Consider the following 21858-nt stretch of genomic DNA (forward strand, 5'->3'; position numbering starts at 1 on the left):
AACTCAGGATTGAGAGATCGAGCCCTATGTCTCTCAGTGTGCAGCCTGCTTAGGATTTTCTCCCTCCCTCTCCCACCGCCCCTCCCCCTGCTCACGCTCTCTCTCTATACGTAATATATAATAATTTATATATATATATATATATATAAAGTTGGAGAATTAAAACATGAAACTTTCAACAATGTAGCAGAAAACATAGAAGAATAGCTTAAAGCATATTAGCAGAGGAAAAGATTACTTATTATACAAAAAGCACTAACTATAAGTCAACAATAACAAAGACAAATCGATCGGACTTTATCAAAATTTAAACCTTCTATTACCAAAATGTCACATTGAGAAAATGTAACTGGGTGCTGGGCACTAAGGATGGCACTTGATGGGATGAGCACTGGGTGTCATACTATATGTTGGCAAATCGAATTTAAATAAAAAATTAAAAAAAAATGTAAGTGCAAGATATAAACTGAAATAAAGATATATATATATATATATATATATATATATATATATATATATATCCTCCAAAAGATATAGTCATGGCCAATAAGAGCATGAAATAGTTCTTTACATTCTTAGTCATCTGGAAAACAGAAAAACAAAAAAATCATAACCCTTCACACTAGAGGGCTAATAGTAACAATTAACAATAATTATTGGCAAGAATGTACAGAAACAGAGATTTTCACACATTGTTGATGAGGATATGAAATGCTACAACTACTGTGGCAAAATATTTGGTAGTTGTTAATGAAGTTAAGCATACACCAACCCTATTACAAAAAAATTTCACTCCTTGGTGTTTACCTGAAAGAAATTAGAACATACGTCCACAAAAAGGCCTGACATAGAATATTCACTGAAATTTAATTTAGAGAAGGCTCCAATTCAAAACAACCCAAATGTTCCTCTACTGTAGAATTAGTAAATAAAGTATGTTGTATTCATATAATGGAATATTATTCAGCAATAAAAAGAATAAACTGTTGGAACACACAACATGGATGTTTCTCAAAATTGTTATGTTGAAGAGTAAAAGTCACTGTACTTTTATAAAATTCAAGAGCAAGCAAATTAATCTACGATGATAGAAATCACAAGTGTTATCAGCATCATGGCAGCATAAGACGTCCCTAATTTTTGTTTCCCATACCTACACACATTCAGCATCCATCCACAAACAAAAGTGCTTTGAAGGACCTGTGAAATCTACGTATGCCAAGGCACCTGGAGGAGTCTTGCCCACCTGTGTGCAGGGCAATAGGCAAACAGACCTTGGTCCAGGCTGTGGACCTCGCAGCGGCCCATGAACTAGCTGCAGTGTGTTTGCAAATTCCGTGATATGATTGGGACAATGGCAGAGTTGATGGACAAGACAGTTGTACATTAATTCTACCAAAATGAGAGAAGATCCTAAGTACAATTAAACAGATCATGGGATGCCTGGGTGGCTCAGTGGTTGGGCATCTGCCTTCAGTTCAGGGCGTGATCCCAGGTCCTGGGATCAAGCCCTGCATCAGGCTCCCACAGGGAACCTGCTTCTCCCTCTGCCTATGTCTCTGCCTCTCTCTCTATGTCTCTCATGAATAAATAAAAAAAATATTTTTAAAAACAAATTGGAAAAGAGAGATAATATTGACTTTAAAGTGTCATTAGTTTGTGTCCTTCCTAGGGAAAAAAAAAAAAAGGATCCTCTAAATAAAGAGTTAAATTACATTCTCCATCAGCAGCTGCACTTGTTTGTTGTTCTGTCCTCAATGGGGGTGAGGAGTGGGCTACCTTCACTATTCTGGGACCTTTTCAACCAGTACTGTTCACCAATATTAAGCACTAAGATTGCAGGAGTCCTGAAACCTTTAGCTGCAATTCTTTTTTCTAATCAGCTGAGGAAAGTTCTTTTCCCAACAACTGTATCCCATTGTTCCACAAAGACTCTTCTCTAAGAAACATGAAGCAGTTAATTCCCCCTGCTAAATATAGCAGGAAGGTAATACTTTTCTCAAATATCAAATCAGTCCAATTTCATTTAGACTTAAATGATTTTTCTGGCCCCTCTTCATGTAGATACTTCTGCAGTCAATTAGCATTGTCACTTTTAATCTTCTGTAGTCAGATCCTGGTCATTTCCCATTAGGGTTCTATTAAATAGATTCTTATGGCCTGGCTGAACTGACTGCAGTGCAGTATCTGTAGAAAGTACGCTAGCCATCATTATGCAGCTGGCATTTACTAAAGGTTAGATATTACCGATAACCTTAATCACAAATTATGCTACTTTGCCTGAAAATTCACTTCTGGATTTTTTTGCCACCAAACTTAAATGCTCCTGGAATACTCAGGATATGCGTGGATGGAAAGGCACCTTGAATTATGCATCTCAGCTCAAACTACTTTAAACTTCATGGCCTTTGCCTCAAGATCCAAAGATGCTGTTGCTACAGGGGCAAAAACACCTGCCTCTGACTGCAATGCCAGGTGTGCTCTAACTAAAGAAAGAGAAGGAAGAAGGATACATTTTCCTCAGGAAAAGAACCTGGTCCTACTGTGGCTCTCTTCAGTCCACTGGGGCTTGCACACAGAATATGGATGGGACTGTAGAAAACTGAAGCAGATAAAACTTACAGAAAATTCATGCCTTCTAAGTGCAAATATAGGGCAATGTTAGAGTACCTTTACAACATATAGCAGATACAAAATAACATTCTCTAATAGAAAAGGCAACAAGCCAGGTGTCAGAAAGCATGACTTCCACATTCCACAGTATTCCACATACTGTTGCTGTGACCTTGAGTGAGTTGCATGAGTCTGCTGCGCTCTGGATGTCCTTAGTTCAATGTAACTACAAATTGGGTGCCTGACTAGTGACTTCAGCTGATTCTCATCGGCAGAGTGAAGAGAGAGAGGAAACAAGCAGGACTGGCCCAGCACCCTCCAATGGGGCTGTGCTCTGTGGAAGACCATCAGGAAGACTGGTCACTATTACATCCTCTGGAAGAGAGACAGGGAAGGCAGCACTGGAAGATCGCTATATCTACTACGTAATTTTGTTGGCAGGCAGTCCTAGGGGATAGAGATTCACAAACATATCCAGCAGTGTAAACCTTCTCATGGACTTCTGGCCCCTTTTATCCTTCCAGCCACAGGCACATTCTATAAGTTTCTTAACCACTTATGAAGTAGGGTCCCTGCCCTTCAAGAGCTTGTGGTTCAGTAGGAAGAAAGTCAGGTTGGCTTTGGACAGATGGTCCCAGAGAATGTTATGAGACTTAAGTATTTACCTTTATTTTAGACCAAAATTCTTGGTCCTTAATCTAGATTTAGTTTCTCCCTATTTATTCTCTTACAAAGTTCCATCAATTCCTCATCTGTCTCAAAGAAATTCTTTATGAATAAACATCTACAACTGAACAGCATATAGGACTAACTAGCATATGTCAGAGAGTCGGTATGCTACTGAATATTTCTGAAGAAATGTAGTTTATTTGGATCACCATACCTAGAAACTCACTCAAGTCCATAAAATGGTCCCCAGGAAAATTCCTGCTGGCTCTACTATAGTAAATGGCTAAGGGTCAATTGCAATTAACATATTAGCAAGTGCTTGCTAAAGAGCTTGGAAACTATTTTATTAAATATAAAATATTTATATTTAACATTTTGAATATTAATATTCAGAATAATAATTTTTCTCATGAAATTAACTTTTTCATACAAACAAGAAATATCAGTTTAATAAAGCCAAGTTGTTTAATATACTAGCCAAGTTGTTTAATATATAAGCCAAGTTTAATATACTAAAGCAGATGGTAGAGATAAAAAATTAGTATGGTTTTAGAATTGTCTGAGAAGTTTCTTAGAGAACACCTAAGTTGGATGTGGAGGTTAAGGAAGAGTCAAATTAAATGAAAGGACGAGGAAAATAATTACCAGTAATGAAAGGACATGAAGGGAGTTTGGAGGCAGGACCTATTCTGGTATCATTGGCCAGAGAAGTGTTAGTTCACCGGCTTTTATAGAGTCCAATGCAGAAATAATAAAAGGTCTTTGGGGCCATTCCCCAACTCCATTTAAAGTGCTAATAGCTGCACTGAGTACCAGGGATGAAATGTGTATGTTCTTACACTATAGAAAAATATAAATAAGTGGCATTGTTATTTACCCACAATAATAGCAATACTTATACATATTTGAAAAGCAGCGGTATCCTCACAACTTTATAATATTTTATTCTTGTGTTAGTCCTTCAAGAGGTAGATGCTAAAATGTGATTAGACATGCGAGAAATTTATTAGGAAAAATACCTGTGAGAGAATAAGGAGGGAGCTGAGAGAGGCTGGGAGAGCTGTCAGACTGTGATACAGGCTGACTGTGAGAGAAGGAAGGAAGGAAGAAAGGAAGGAGAGGGAAAGGAAGGAAGAAGGGAGGAAGGAGGGAGGGAAGGAAAGAAGAAAGGAAGAAGGAAGGTGGGAAGGAGGGGGGAGGAAGGAAAGAAGGCAGGCAGGCAGGCAAGCAGAGGGGGGAAGAAGGGAGGAAGGGAGGCAGGCTGGGTGGAAGCATTACAACTGCAGTGCAGTTCTAAGGAAAGTTTGTGAAGCTGTCAGAGGCTCCTCAAGCTAAGGTCAGCCTTCAGAGAAGTTTCATGCTTCCCATGATGGGTCTGCCTTAATATTTCCTTGGGCTGAATTATTATCTGGGAACAGTTCACAAGAAGCATGGCCTCTGTGCAAACTCCACACTGGGTTTTAGGGAGCAGCAGCTGAAGCCCTTAACAATTTCCTTGCTGTTGGGAATCTGATAGCTGCATTGTCTTGATTGTCATAATCTTAAAATTGGACCTTGGTTATACCACAAGACATGGGTCACATGTGGATCATCCCAAATTCTAATAATTTTGATTCAAAGGATTAATAATAATAATACCTAACACTGGTAAGCTGCTTTGTATACACTCACACCATCACTGCAAAGAAAATATTGCCATGCTAATTTTCTAGCTGAAGAAAAATACTTGACATAATTAATAAGAAATGAACAGAGAGCTCAAATTCAGGTCATTTGACTCTGTACTGCACAAGCCTCCCACCACTCACGCTGACTGAGGTAGGGATTAAAACACCCAGCTTCTGAGATAGTGAGCAGTATCGCGAATAACAGTTACTTTGAGGTAGCAACATTATCAACAAAACTGGGACATCTATGAAAGGGAAATGGGGGACTATGATGTTTTCTTCATTGGTATTTTCCTCACATCAGTCTATAATCCCACAACATCCTTCACCATCAGGTATATAGTACCAATTCCATCCAGAGTTCCCACAGATTTGGTGACCCTTACCAGGAGAACCATCGCCAGGTTCAAGGAAGAATTGCCTTCAGCTCCCTACTCACCTCTGCTTCTTTTCCCAGGGAAAAATTCCTCTTCAGATCCTCTGGGCTAACCTTGTACCTCCATCAAATATCTGGAAATTCTGACTCCGTGGTTAGAAAGTTTGTTTTAGGTTATAACTGCAGATTAAATTTCATTTATTCAGCATCTTTGCAACCAACTGTACTCTTAATTTGCAGATGGCTATTTGCCTAGAGTATCTTATTTATTTAATTGATTGACTGTCCCAGTTTTCAGAGTAACTGTTTATCCCAAGTGGTATAAGAGCATGCTCTGTTCCTATGCTCTTGTCAGGAAGAGAGTGCTGGCTGCTTGGAATAATTCAATGTCTTGTTAAAGAGAAGACACTGAAACTTAGCTCCCCAAACTCTCAACCAAGATACGTGTTCTTCACAGCTTTGCAGATTTCATCTTTTCCTGGGGAATTTGCACACAGGAAAAGTGCTTGCTCAAGTATAAGCCAATCAAATATTTAAGGAATACAGGGACTTCACCATTCTGTCTTCCAATATGTTTCACATCTTTACCTTTTCCTCCAAGATGATGATATTTTGTGCTTGCTGATAATTATTTCATAAAGCCTAGGAGTTATGACCACAGGAGGTAAAAGTCTTTTTTACCATAGATACATTCTGGTTTTCACATTAGGCTTCTGAACTATTAGTTGATTTACTTAAACCAGTCATGTTTAGCCATCACTGTATTAATGACTCCAACCCAATCCATGCTTCTTTTAATTATGATTGCAGCCATTTTCTCATTACTTGAGGTATTGCATAAGCCAATGCAACCACTGCTACCTCTATTCCATCCTAGTTCACTACAGATGAGGATCTTAGTAACTGTGGTGCACTGCACTTCACAAGCAATGATCTCCTTGCGGTCATCTGTCCAGCAAGTGATTCTATTTTAGAATCCCTTCTTGAGGAGCTTCTTCTTAGGAAAAATAGTATAAGAATTCTGGCAGAAATTCTTCTAGTTTAGTTGGTCCCAGAAAGATTTGAGTGCAGGGAACACCCCTAAGGGAAATGGGAAAATAGTACAGGGAAGAAAAGAAAGCCAACAAGTGGTGCATTACTAAGCCTTCCCATTATTAATCAGAAATGGGAAACTGGGTCTTAAGCTTGTGGGAAAGTTCTGGGGAAAAGAATTATCCTGCACAAGTGGCAAAGGGACTGGAACATTTTTATACCAATTTGTAAGAGTCATTGATTGAGGACTTTATTCAGGGATGTTTCTTTCCAAGTACTTATGGCTTGCCACACACAAGGCCACAGCATGGCCTTCTGCACTTCTGGGTGTAGACACTGGAAATTAAAAATCATCTAGAGCACCCTGAAATAATAGCATCTAAGGGATGGGGCACCAACAACATCTGCTACCTTCATACTTTATAAAATGAAATGTTAAATAACTTTCATGTAAACTAAATGGTATAGCTTAGTTCTGGTTCAAATTCTATTGCTTTTTCTGAATATTATTAACATTATACAGAAGGCCCAGATTTTCCACAAGCAATTGCTTAGACTGTTCCTTCATTTAGTCTGTGGTAAACTGTAATGTTAAGCAAGAATAGCTTAGGGAGTCAGGCTGAACTTCGAATATAAGGTCTCCTGTTTGTTATCCATAGACTTTGACAAGTTTCTGAGAGCTAGGCAATTCAGTTTTTTTGCTTGTAAAATAGAAATGGTAGTACCAATCTCCTAAGAGTTATTGTCATGAATGAAGACACAATATATTTACAGAATTTGGCACAGTACCTGGTAAATAGTAAACCTTCATCAAATAGTAATCCAAGATGGTTCAGAGGTAATTTAGAATTTGTATTGCTGTTGTCCATATTGTTTTCTCAAGCTTGGTAAGACCCTTCTGACAATTTACAGATATGCCAATATATTTACCTAGCTAGAAGTCTTTTGTGTGCCATAATAGATTCACCAGCTAGCCCTTTTTCACCCTTCTGTGTCCCAGAAGCTGCCCCACATCTTTTGCTTTAGTGGGTTCTCGTGCCCTCCAGTCCCCTATTGGGTTGGCCAATGGGAGGGAGAGGAAGGAAATCAGAGGACTGGAGGAAGTGAGGTCATGGTGTTTATTATCCCCATAACTTCCTTTCTGTATCATCACAGATTGGTTATATTCCTTCTATTAAAGATCACAACATCGGACAGGTAAATCTCTTTATACCACCTTGCTTTGGATTCCAGTAAATTCCTGATCCCCTTGTTCCTGCAGACTGAGTGATAAAGGCTTACTGTGGTTCCTATGCCCTATGGCACTGCATTTTATTGGCTTCTTAATCAACAGCTTTGTAAATAATCCCTCCTCAGTTATTCCCAGTTTGAGGGTGCCAACTGTTTCCCACAAGGATCCTCATTGTGATATTAACAAAGAGGTAGATTTCTTCCCATAGGCCCTATAGGTATGATGGGTGGGTGGGAAGTGGGGGACAGGAACATGCACATGCATGTGAATATACATCAATATAATTAATTCCATTAATTATAAGTAATATGATAAGTAAATAAATTCCAGTGTTTTTCAAGCACTGCATTTGGTATACACACACACACACACACACACACACACACACACATATGCATACACATACACACAATTGCATGCTCTGGATGGAAAAGGTATAAGGAGATGCCAAGATCAGGAGTTCTCAAGCTTTCTGATGCTAAGTGGCATCCATGAGTAATTTTCTTTCACTATGCGAATGATTCTTAGTGAGCAGGGAAAATATTTTGGAATTAATGGATCTTAGAGATTTTCAAAATTTTCCAAGAGATTCTGACATGGCTCTTCTGTTAAACACTCAAGAAGTGCTTGAGAAGTGCTCCTTCTCCTAATTAGACTTTCAAACATTAAGGTTTTCACTAGGTGACCTTTTATTCCTGAAGAAAAGAAAAAAAGAAAAAAGAAAAGAAAAGAAAAGAAAAAAAAGAAAAGAAAGAAAAGAAAAGAAAAGAAAAGAAAAGAAAAGAAAAGAAAAAAGAAAAGAAGAGAAAAGAAGAAGGAAAGAAAGTATAGTAAAAATATTTGGGTCCATTGGTTTTTTTTTTTTAAGATTTTATTTATTCATTCATGAGAGACACAGGGAGAGAGGCAGAGACATAAGCAGAGTGAGAAGTAGGCTCCCTGATGTAGGACTCGATCCCAGGACCCTGAGATCATGATCTGAGCCAAAGGCAGATGCTCAGCCACAGAGCCACCCAGGTGCCCTCACGGAGTCTAATATGAATGAATTCAATATGAATCTCAAATTACCCACCTCTTACCATCATTTGGAATTTTTTTTCATCTGTAAAATTGAAATATTGAAGTATTTTTATAAGAAAAAAGAGATGTTATATATATTATTTTAAATATATATAAAATATAGTATTTATATATTTACATAAATGTATTTTTATGTAATATAGTGTATATTTATATATTTATTTAATAAATGTATCAGTATATAATACATTTGAAATGAGATTTTTTAAATATTCAATTATCAATGAAAGGTCACAATCAATATTTCCAGGAAAGTAGAAGCAGTATATATGCAGAAGCAGGGGTAGGTGAGGTGAAGGTGTACCTCCCACCCTAAGAAGACAGGAACATATGGAAGTTTTGAGAAAGCATACAAAAATGAAAATAGAAAGGAAAAGTTCTAGTGTCATCCTTCTGGACATTGAAAATCTGCTATTAGGAACTTCTGGACATTGAAAATCTGCTATTAGGAACTTCTGATCCAATATCATGTTCTGTCTTCTTTAGACTAATATTCCCTTTTTTAAAAGATTTTATTTATTTATTCATGAGAGACAGAGAGAGAGAGAGAGAGGAAGAGGCAGAGGGAGAAGCAGGCTTCATGCAGGGAGCCCGACGTGGGACTCGATACTGGAATTATGGGATCACGCCCTGAGCCAAAGGCAGACACTCAACCGCTGAACCACCCAGGCATCCCTCAATATTCAGATAGCTCTTCTCAGTTCCTGGTATTCTATTCCTCAACTTGTCAGGGTTATGCCCCCTTTTTTTTGTATAATCCCTGTGGCCTGAGAGCCACCAGGAAAAGCAAGGAAAGACCTCCATGCCAAAAAGTGTCAGTCATCTAGGAGGCCCTATGATCCTAGGGCTAGAACTAAATCTAAAAAGAGAAAATAAGACCTGCTAAAATGAATTCTGCTGGGAAATGGAATCAAAAATTCCCATATGCCTATATTAATTATAATCTGTAGCTCTAGTGCCTCAAAAAGTACTACTTTATGCATGTGGCAAGTATATAATCATATAAAATAGAGGAAAACCATGTTACACAATATCAAAGATAGCGTGAAGTGGTTGCCTCGGAACAAGGGGTGAATTAAGGTTAATCTGACCAAAGGGACATCTCCTGGACTACTTCCCAGTCTAGAGTATAGATGTCTAGCTTCACTGTGAGTCTGTAAAGGAAGCCCACCCTCTCCCACACATTGCCTCTGCTCTGCAATTGTCTTGGATCCTTTGGCTTCACTCCATTCCTCCTCTACCTCTGTACTCCATGTCACACTTCTCTCCATTTATAGTACCACATTTGACTCTCACTAGAGATACAGGATTCACCTTGCTGCTCCTCAGGACAAAGCTACCTGGACCATCACCCCTTCCCTCCAACACATACACACACACACACACACACACACACACACACAGCATCAAAACAAAGAGATTTTAGTGAATGCAAAGGTAGGTTGCTAATGCAATAGGTAGGATAGGATAAGGGGCAACATTTATTGCACAGTTTAATAACTATAGTTAAACGGTAATAAATCCCAACCACCAAAGCCAGGAGAACTGTGTCGGCATTCTCCAGCAACTTCGTTTTTAATCATCCATTTCTATGGTTTTTTTTAAAGATTTATTTATTTTAGAGAGAGTGGAGGGAGGGGCAGATGGAGAGAGAGAATATCAAGCAGACTCCCCACTGAGGCCGGAACCAACACTGGGCTGGATCTCAGGATGCTGAGATCATGATCTGAGCCAAAATCGATAGTTGGATGCTCAACTGACTGAGTCACCCAGGTGCCCTTATTTCTACTTTTTAATAATACGGTCCAGGATCTTATTTCTTTCTCCCCATTAACCAAATTATCTAGCTTGCCTACAATTTGCCTTATTTTCATAATTCCTCTACTTCTCCCTGAAAATCCTCTTAGCCCAATATTTTTATCAGGTTGTGTTTGCAGAAGCACTGGAGTTTAATGAATAAAGGCTCAGGCTTTAGAACTGGGTAGATTTGATTTGAATCCATGGATACAGGCATAGGGATTTATGTTCAGCTGATTGGGTGGAAGATGTGATATAACTAGTTAGAAAAATGAAGGAAAGGATATTCACGTTCCAGGACTATTTTGGCTTACTAGATAATACGCATCAAATGCTTAACATACACTAAGCACATGGCATATTCTAAGCATTAAATAAATATTATCTCATTTGTTTTTTCTTTTCTTACTTTTCTTTGGGAGATTTTTTCACTCTATCTGCTTAACTATTTCTGTCACTTTTCTCCCTGCTTTCTCTGTATGCCCACCTTAATCTTTTCCTGAGATTCCAAAAAATATGGTAGAATGCTCTTAGTGTTACTGACTACATCACCAGCTCAGCTGAGAAGAAACCCCAATACCCTATAGCTAAATTGAGCATATAGAATAAAGTTTGCAAATGTCAGTTCAGCAGCAACACCAATGGGATGGAGGAATGTGGCATGGTAGAAACAACCAAGAAATAGAGAATATGAGATCAGAAAACTTCTTGGCTCAATCAGACATTAACTAGTTTTGCCTTGCTTGCCTTCTGTATGAAATAGCAGGTTGAACAACATGATATTAGTTTCCTCCCAGCTCCAACGTTCTATGATTCTACTTAATTAATTCTTAGCCTTCATAGGGCATAAAATGCCTTAGGAAAATTTAGCCTCAAACCCAACCTAATGTAGCAACCCACCTCCTAACACGTTTAAGTTCCCTGAATATTGTTCAATCTGTTAGCACATCAATTAAAAAAACTGATTGGTGGGATACCTGGGTGGCTCAATGGTTGGGTGTCTGCCTTTGGCTCAGGGCATGATCCCATCATCCCGGCATCAAGTCCCACATTGGGGCTCCCTGCATGGAGCCTGCTTCTCCCTCTGCCTGTGTCTCTGCCTCTCTCTCTCTCTCTGTGTGTCTCTCATGAATAAATAAATAAAATCTTAGAAAAAAAAAACCTGATTGGTAAGGGCATTATACTTGATAACTTTAATGTAGAAAAAAATCTGAGGGACTACCCTGCTACTCATAGTCTAATTGAAGCATAACCTGCCATGTAACAGGACAAAGTTAGTAATGCAAGTGTGATTATATACATGTACCTGAGGGAACTAGCATTGGAGGTAGAGGTGGAGGTAGGTATTACTGCTAAACTAACATTCATTGAAAATCTATTCTCTGCTAGTCGCTGTTTATACCTTACTTTATTGAACCCTCAAAACTCTCCTGGGGAGGCATTATTATTATTCCTGCTTTTCTTTTGGATATGAAACTAAGGTTAAATAGAAATGGTATATAGCAAATTGGGATTCAGTCATAGACATTAGGCCAATCCACATCTCTCCCTAATAAGAGACTAGTTCTTAGAGAAGGAGAGAATTAAACCCTAAGAATAGAGAGTGTTTGTGAATTAATAAAGAATAGCTCTCTATCAAGGTGGCAGGTAGAGCTAAAGGGGATGAGGTCATATAGGAAACAAAATTCTCCCTCACCTCAATCTCAAAAAAGGAATTATGAATCTTCTTTTTCAAATTTGGAATTAAACAAGCACTGAAGAGTATATGAAATTGGAGTTAGTGACGGTCTAATACCATGGACTGGCTGATTCAGACTATTCTGAGAAGGAAGGTTATGACAAACATATACTTTTTAAAGAATGTCATCACCAGACAAAACAAAACAAACAAACAAAACTCTGTAGGTAGTTGGATGAACATGGAGGTAGGATTTTATCAGTGACCAGATAACAAAAATTCCTACAGAGAGCATGGGACAAAGGAAACTCCCAAAGCTTACCCTCCATCTCAGATTCCTTTTTTTCCAGAGAGCTTTAGGAAAAAAAAAAAAAAAAAGTTTAAATTAAGTTTGTTGCAGCTGCTCTGTCAGGAACTTACCAAGCGCTACAGCCATCAGAGCAATTAAAAAAAATTGCACAGAAGGTAATTAAAAGCCTTACTGGTTCTTGCGATTAGACTGACATTTTAAATGCCTCTGGATGTTTTATTGTGCCAATAACCTATTTCCCTCGTCTCCAAGAGAAATACAACTGACATCAGTAATTTACCCAAATACTCTACAGGTAACATGTGCCAAATACAAACCTGCACTAAATTAGGACCAGAATTCTCCTCTGTGCAATCGGTACAATACATCTTAACGGGAAAACTACTATTTGCAAATTCCTTCTCTATGTTTGTGTTTTCAGTGTTTATCGTCCTGTTTGCTCTGCTCTGAGAACATAGCCTGACAATCACTGCTGGCTGGAATACTCCACATCTATGGGCAAGGTAATCATTTCCAATTTGCATGTGGTTATACAAGGACAAAGCTCATGGCTTTGGTAGGCCTTATTTTGTTCGACATTATTGCATGATGATGATTTATTAACAGACTACTCATGCCAAGCAAATTCTCTCCTCCCCCTCCATTCCTAACCCTTGATTCATGATTAGAACATGGGTTTGTAAGTTTGGTAAGAATCAATAAAAAGTTTACCATAGAACTGAATTTAGGAAGCTGACTTGGCTCAAGGATTAGGAATTTGAGGACATGTCCTAATTTACAGCTTAGTTTCAATTTTCTGTTCTTTGGTAGAAAGGCCCCAGGGGGAGTTGCCGGTTCTTTTTTTTTTTTTTTTTTTTAATTTTTAATTTTATTATTTATTTATTTATTTTGTATATTTTTTATTGGAGCTCGATTATAACACCCAGTGCTCATCCTGTCAAGTGACCCCCTCAGTGCCCATCACCCAGTCATCCCAACCCCGCCCCCCGCCCACCCACCTCCGCTTCCACCACCGCTTGTTCCTTTCCCAGAGTTAGGAGTGATGCCGGTTCTTTGCAGTAACCAAAACAAGCATTCAGGCCAATCTTTCCTCAGAAGTGCAAAAATAAAACCAAACTAAAGTAACAGCAATAATAAGGTGAGCTAAATCGGTTCTTTATAATGAAATATTACGAGAAAACAAGAGTTAAAGTCACCCTTAAGACATAAAGTTGGGTAAAAAGAAAAAAAAAAGTTGCCCCAGTTTCTTCTCAGGAAGTACTAAAATTAAAGACAAACTAAGTGTAAGCTCTTCTCTTTTAGATTTTCTAGGAGAAACAACATTTAATTTGCTTTAATTTCTCCCTGTGTGATTTATCTTTTCTACTGTGCAGAGTGATGGACAACCAGTGTAAATGCTTCTCAACTCTCTCGCTCTCCTGTTTGAAAGACCTTTTCTAATGGTAAGTGGCAGTGCTACCCAACTATTCCTAATTCCTTCCAGAGCCTTTGCTCTGCCTGCATGGGAATGACACTCATAGACCTCACATTCTCACTCCTGCTGACTCATAGGCCACAGGATGGCAACACAGAAGATCCTTGAACATCAAGTAAGAATTCGTTAAAGAGAAAACTGACTTCTTAGCAGAATTAGCTAGATTAAATACTACCAGACTTAAGCAAATAAAATGCTCAGATTCTAGGAGCCTGTTAAGAAATTTCATACAAAGATGGCATTACAAAGGACAGAAGAAAAGATGCTCTAAACCTAATAGAATTAGAAATTAGATTATGCAATGTGAGAATGTCCCAATGGATAGAAAGATGCAACAGCCAACGAATGCAAATTCTTTAATGTTGTTAAATGGAGTTATACACAAAGAACGCAACACAGGAGCACTAGACTAGGAAGCATTAGGGGCCTAGCTACCTCGGCCTTTGAGCCCCCCTGACAACAGCAATGAAGATCAGAGTGAGGTGTTCATGGGTTAACAGAGAAGCTCCCTTTGCCATCTATATGTGTTTTTATTTATACATTTTTAATAGATTCTCACAACTTTTCTGGAGACTGTGGCCACTCACCTGCCTGCTCACCAGGTGCAAATCATTGGTAATAGCTAAAGACATTCTTAAAGCTCTGGTGAATTGAAAATGAATTCCCTCTGGCTCACTTCCCATATGTCTATGCATCTGTAGACACCCAAGGACTACTTGATCCCTACAAATGTAATGGAAGAGCTTTGAAAGTATGAGTCTTCATATAGAAGTGTTCGTTATAAAATCTACTCCTCTAGAAATTTTCAAAAGAGGATAAATTCCAGGGCACCTGAGTGGCTCAGTTAATTAAGCAACTGATTCTTGATCTCCTTTCAGGTCTTCATCTCAGAGTCATGAGTTCAAGCTTTATGTTGGGCTCCATGCTAGGCATGGAGCATACTTAAAAAAGGAGAGCAAGAGAGAGAATAAATTCCAAAGGATCCAAGATGATTAAGGAGAAATAAACATAAAATCTTCTTTGACTAAGGTTAGTGGAAAAAAAATAAAGGAGGCTAAATGCAGTGAAATAATCTTTGATATAAGCATTTACTTGATCATTATCATATGATGAAAAAAGGTTGATTGGAATGATTTTTATTTTTTATTTGCTTAATTCAGCATTGTGAAAATATAGAAGTCATTTAAACTAAACATAAGAAAAACAAAATGGTTTCTCAAGATACTAGAGAGCTCCCAAATGACATAACATCTCAAAAACGTTAACTGAGCTTGTTTGATTATGCAGGTCAACATGAGGAATTGATGGGACTTTTACCATGTCACCTAAAATTTAAACTAGTTCATTAAGTTCTTTTGTCACGTGTGAAAACAGCAGTGTTATATGGAATATGTTTTAAGAGAAAAAAGTAAACTTTACAAATGATAATGTGTGTCAAAAATTTTGAAAGATTTTGGATTGTATTATGTATAAGAGATATTGAATTGATGGTTTGAAAATGATAAATCCCTTTAAATTTACTAAGATAAAAATCCCTCAATATTATATGTTCAAGTGTTTTTCTGATATGTAAATTCCCTACCATGCAAAACTTTTAGTAAATCAGCAGTTGAATTCAGACAAAAATTATCATTTTTAAAATAACTGCTAATAGGTATTAATACCTAGTGCACATTATATACATAAAATGGAGAAAGTGCTAGAACTGGGGAAGAATAGAATTAAATCATGCTGAGAAAACATGTAAGTTCATGCCCTTTTTATACCAAACCATCTGTATTCCTAAAGTAAATGTGAAATTTGCAAAAATACATGAACCTATTTTAAGGAAACAATCAGCAATTAAGAAAAAGTTATATGAACAGAGATTTAGAAGACTTCCTTATACTTAGGCTGTAGTCATACTGAACTACATGCCCCAAAATATGGGAATGGTGACACGTCCAATAGTTCATTATATGACTATGATATATTCAGCAGACATCATGTTTTTTTGAAGAATCTTTAGTAAATGAAATATTTTCTTAATACTATAGGGAAAGCAAGACAAAAACTTCTAATTAATATAATTTTAAATTGTGAAAATCATCTACATGTGTACTAAAATGTTACCAATAGTTTATCTCTGGGTAGTGGGATTATGAATGGCTTTTAAAAAAAATTTTTTTTTGTTCCTTTTGTCATATTCCAACCTCTCTGCCAAAACTATTCTTGCTCCTCTAATAAAAAAATGTTATTGAAATATTTTCAACTACATAGCTCTGTTGTAATTGTAAGCTTCAGGCCAGATACTTCTAAATCTCTTTTCTTTTATGCCTTTGATCTATTGTGTACATGCTCCCAGGGCCATCCTTGAATGTGTACTTCTATGCTCCCCACATGCCCACAGCAGCTAAGTTATGTTGGTGCTCAGTGTCTCAGGAACTTACTCCCCTACTCTCTTTACTACTACCTTAGTTCATGTCTTCATCACTTTTTTCTGTTCGCAAATCTTTCTGGATCCCATCTCATCATGCCTCCTCCACTCAACTTGTACGCCAGTCTGTCCAAAATCCACAAGTGCCTAAAAGCTTCATCACTCTCATCACTGGCCCTCTTTACCATGAAATATGACCCTTGGCAGCCCGGTCCTTGCCTTCCTGATCAGCCTCAGCTCCCACCCTCATCTCCTACGGCCTTGCACTTCCAGTCATTCTGTGCTATTTGTAATCTCCCTATTGCTGTAGTTTTTTACTGTTTTATCCCTTTGCAAGTTCTAGTCCCTGTACCTAATGGCCTCTTTGTCCTCATTTCCCTTATCTTCCTTTCGTCTGCTTCACCAAGTTCTGTGCTTATCATCAGCCCCTGTGTGATGCCATTCTCAGCTACACCCAAGAGACAATTGAGTTTTCCCCTGTAATACTTCTTACTCTATAGATGTTTATCCCTGCATATATCAAAATTCATCTATTTACTTACATGTCTTTTGCCTCCAACTAGATGTAACCTTCTAGGCCTCAGTATCCACCATTAATATCTCTAAGTTTCTAAAGTCATTGTAAGTTCTGGAATTCAGCATAGAGCTATTATATTACATGTGTCAATATATGTGATTTTGTAAACCTTAAAAATAATTCCAGCAAAGTAGACACAGGCATTCCCTGTGCCATCTGGTTAAAATATGAACTCTTAAGTACAACAACTGTTTTTTTCCTGTTTCCAAAGAGTTATTTTTTATAGATTTTCCCCCATTGAGTCAAATATTTGTTTGACTAAAGATGCTAATTGAACTGGTTGACTTAATTCAATGAAGTGAAAAATCCAATGAATTTGTTGTTTCCAATGAATGTCTCATCAGTCCATGCCAGACATTTGTACTTAAAGATTTCTACAGCCAACTAAATCTTGCAAGCCCAGTCTGGAATGTCTCAGCTCTATTACTTCTGCCTTATTTTATTTTCTTATGACTCCAGCAAAAACTTCTTGTCTTAATGTTGTCCACACTCAAGAAGTAGCATAAACCAAGTCTAAGATTAAACAACTACATCTTGGAAATCTCAGCTCACCTTTTCTACTACTCACTAGCACCACTCTTTTGACTCTCTAAGCTCTGCCAGGACTGAGAGAACTTTCCATCTTTCCCTGTATTATTTGATTTCTTGGGTTCAAGTTTTTGCCTGATTTTTTTTCTTCTTCTTAATCAGAAATTCCATTAGTTATTTGAGCTCTGATCTTGGTTCTATTTTGCTAGCCTCCTCTGTCTACACCCGGTTGCCTGCATAACAGAGGGACACAGAATGGTGCAGAGCAGGGGTATTCACTGCTCAATTCGTAGTGGATTCCTCTAATATGCTAGGAAGGGTTCTGAAACCATGTTCAGTAGGAAGGAGATTCAGGACTGATTAATAATGTCTGAAATAAGCACAGGGAGACAGAAAATTAGGAGTGGCTTCCCTTGGTATTATGGCATTAGAAAACAGGTATTAGTCTGTATTTACAACTAAGACAAGTACAACCAAGGGCAAGTTATTTACCTCTATGAGACATGTTTTCTTCATCGATAAAATGATAATAAAACACTCTACAGGCTCATAAGATGGAATTGGATAGAGTGAATAGTATGTTTTTCATAGAATATGTAATAGGTGTTCAATAATTGGAGGGAAAATAAAGATAACAATGATAGCCAACTTTTTTCAAAATTAGATTGTGACTGCTCTCTTCACATGATGGTTTACTCAGATTAAATGAAAATTTCTGTTGATTACACTGTTGACAACGTAGAAGGTGATAACTTTCCCAGCTAGGTAAGAGCCCTCACTGGATGCCTCTCTGCCTGTCAGAGGCCACCACACCCTCTGAAAACTATGCCATTGCTGTGTTTGAGTCTGATGGATGCTTCACAGAATGTAAGCATCGTCTTTCATTGTGAATCCTCTCATTCTCTCCTGTTTTCTCCTCAGTTATCTTGTACTTAGAAATTTGTTCCACTCCTAACCTCCTTTGAGGGTGGTTTTTGTTTTGTTTTGTTTTGTTTTTACATCCTGCTTCTTTTTGGTGTGGATTTCTATCCAAGAAGCTGCTTATCAACTCCATTATCTCACGTTGGTGCCCAGGGACTCTCCTTTCTCCTTTTTGCTGGCCCCCAAATTCTGTTTCCCTGCACTCAATCCTAAATTTGGGGAGGTGACCAGACAATGGTAACCCAGATCTCACATTAAGAAACAAAAACAAAACTTAATTTCCCAGCTGAAAGTGTCATCTTCCACTTGGCAAAGAGATATATCTTCAGAAGTTAACATTGCAGTTGGTTCTGATGACAGCATGGAAGAGTCAAGGCAAGACACAGATCAGCCAGCCAAAGGTTACTTTATAACACACAGAGAGGGACAGATTTTTCTGTGAGTTTGACCCATATCTATGATTTTTTCCTGGGATCTAGGGATTGTGTTAAATGAATATCACCTGGGTCTCTTTATCTTCCCTCACTTCTAAATCTATTTCTCACCCTTCTCATTCAAAAATGAAAGTCCTGAGGGCCTGTCATGATAACAGATGTTTCATTCCTTCACATTTTAAAATTAACATAGCACTTGAGTCATAGCCTCTGAGGGCTTTGAAAAGGAAACATGAGCTTCGTACACATGGAAATAATAAAACTAGATGAGAATAAAAAAAAAAAAAGCAGCAAACAAATGCATTTAGTGCTGTCTGAACACAGTAATTACCACCTCCAGCCGACTGTGTTAGAAAAGTAGCAGATAGTGTTTTATGGAAGAAAATGGTTGCTCTCCATAGTGTCATATCCATGCAATCAGAGGAAATAGTAATATTTTGTTAGAAAGAGCAACTGAGCTTTGTGTCAGGACACCTAGATTCTATGTGTGATCTATTTATCTCTGAAATGTGTCTTTTTGGTTATTGCTGCATTTCCTAACATATATGACACAGAGAAACTAGCCATTTTGAGGTTTCCTAAGAAAAATAAAAGGTTTGTAGACATTGGGAATTGATATATATACTAAAGCCCCCAGTTTGGAGAGTCTTAATTCCTAATAGTGTATTAAAGCCACTGAGAGGGGATCCCTGGGTGGCTCCATGGTTTGGCGCCTGCCTTTGGCCCGGGATGTGATTTTGGAGTCCTGGGATCAGGTCCTGGGTCGGGCTCCCTGCATGGGGCCTGCTTCTCCCTCTGCCTGTGTCTCTGCCTCTCTCTCTCTCTCTGTGTATTTTATGAATAAATAAAAAATCTTATAAATAAATAAAGCAAGCCACTGAGAAGATCTGTAATGAAGACACCTGATTTTCATTGTTTCCAAAACATTTTAGACATTTTAATATTATTATTTTGTAAAGATCAATTGTCAGGCCTCTGTTATTTATAAAATCTATTTTCCAAACATTTCCATCTTATTTAATTGTAACCTAATAGCCATACATATCACTTTTTAGAAGAAATTAAGTTTAACTGAATTCTATTAGTTTACTATTTTATTAAGTATGACTATTTTTGTTTCACCTAAACTTACCTCTTTGCAAAGTATTCTCTACCACTATTTTAGGACTTCATCAACAATATACACTTTTTTCTTTTTCTTTTCTTCCTTTTTTTTTTTTTTTGCTTAGATAATAAAGTCTTCAGCAAGCTCATGTTTGTAATTATCATCAACATTCTCACAGCTACCACTATATTAATCACCCATGTGCTAAATGTTTTGTGGGTTTTTTACAGCTAGTACAACCATTGCAGCATGTATACGTTGTAATTTCCATTTGCAGGTGAAAAACCTCAGATAAAGATTATACAACTTCCCCAAAACCTGATACGTATCCAGTAGCAGAGACAAGGTTATACTCAGGAGTCCATCTGACATCAAAGTCTAGGATCATCTAACCATTGTCTTTGCATGCAGCTTAAAGACTTTAGTGTGTTTTCATATGGAATCAAGGAAGCCTATAATACTCACAACAGAAGACTCAAAGTCAGCAGCTTAAAGGGCTCTCCTCGCTCCCAACATTGAAAGCAACTACTTTGCACATCTTTATTTGGACAATTGATTGTTTTCCAGTTTCACTGCCAAGACCTAGTCTAGCATCTTCAGTCCTTTGCTGATTTGGCTCTGAGATTTAATTTCATGTTCTAGAATCTTCCTTTCCAGTCTCATTTCTGATTTGATAATCCTTATATTTGGTCTGTCCTTTGGTATTTGCTATTCTTTCTCCAGGTGTGGGTCCCCTGGTTTTATCTCTGATTTCATTAGATTGTCTCCACGATTTTCCTTTGGAACTCAGTTCCAGCTCTGTCACCTGTCTCAGTCAAATCCCCTCCTCAGCATACAGGATATTTCCAGCTCTGGCTGATTATGGTTACTGGTAGCTGGACCTGAGTGCTGGAGGACCTCACTCTGTGTGTCCCAAGTGGGTTAACCTAAGTCCTGAAGTGGCCATCCAAACCTCTTGCCTATTTTACTGGTTCTTCTTCCAGTATTCTCCAGATGCATGATGCTTATTGAATGATGGAAACTCGACACATGCACTATCTCACTGCAGGAAAACCATGGCTATAAAGAGATATGAGGTAGAAGAATTTTCTTTCCCTTTTAACGTGCTCCTTGATAATGTCTCACAGCTTTGGTTGCTCTTGGGTTACCACAATAGATTCAGTTAATTTTGTTAAGGAAAACATTCTCCAATAATTTTTCTAAATGTTCGCTAACCAAGTCATAAATCAAGATACAAAATTGTCTTTCTCCCTTTCTTTGACAACTTGGACTGGTAAATTAAAATATATGGGCCCCATTTTTCATCATCTATCTATAAAATTAAAGCAAGACCATGTCAGTTTTCATGGAATGTCCCAAGAGTCCCCATGATCTGTGGCATGTCTTGAGGGACACCGGGGCAGAGGAGAGGTGAAGACTGTGGAGCCAGCCCAGGCTAAAAGGCTGTTTTGATCTGTCTTACCAGTTAGGTTTCTGGGTAGCATTTTATTTAGAAATAAAGGAAAGCTTCAAAAAAATCAGTTGGAGCTGACTAAACCAAGCCCTGTGTTCCCCTGCCATCCTCCCTTCATGGGAAATTTTCCCTTTTCCTTCCCAGCCTTTCAGATGTAACTCAAATGTCACTTACTTTGAGATGCCTTCCTGGTTCCTTCAGGCTCCATGTTCTGTGTTTCCAGAGCCCTTTATTATTGTTCCTGAAATAGCATATGTCACACAATATTATAAGTTATATGACACTATATCCCCCCAGTCCACCAACAACCATGCCCTTTTTTAGCTCACTATCCCTGGTGCCTGGCACTATGCTGAGGGCATAGTAGGTGCTCAACAAATATTTGCACAAAGAATGAATGGTTCTTTTAATAAAGAGAGTTTAGATTATTTTCCCTAAATCTAACACACTGCCTTACACTTTCTGAAACAGAAACTGTTACTATTTTTCAGCTTCTC

General features: G+C 37.9%; 1 protein-coding gene across 1 annotated transcript in view; it reads right to left on the minus strand.

Moving 5' to 3' along the window:
* Positions 1 to 21858, minus strand: part of LOC121482136 (translation initiation factor IF-2-like) — a 325404-nt gene that overhangs the window by 25165 nt on the left and 278381 nt on the right. The window contains exon 5 of the mRNA XM_041739977.1: positions 21536 to 21602. The gene's annotated coding sequence lies outside the window, so the exon portion shown is untranslated. The remainder of the gene's footprint in view (positions 1 to 21535; positions 21603 to 21858) is intronic.

This window comes from Vulpes lagopus, chromosome 24 (assembly GCF_018345385.1).
Source record: "Vulpes lagopus strain Blue_001 chromosome 24, ASM1834538v1, whole genome shotgun sequence".
Lineage (NCBI taxonomy): Eukaryota > Metazoa > Chordata > Mammalia > Carnivora > Canidae > Vulpes > Vulpes lagopus.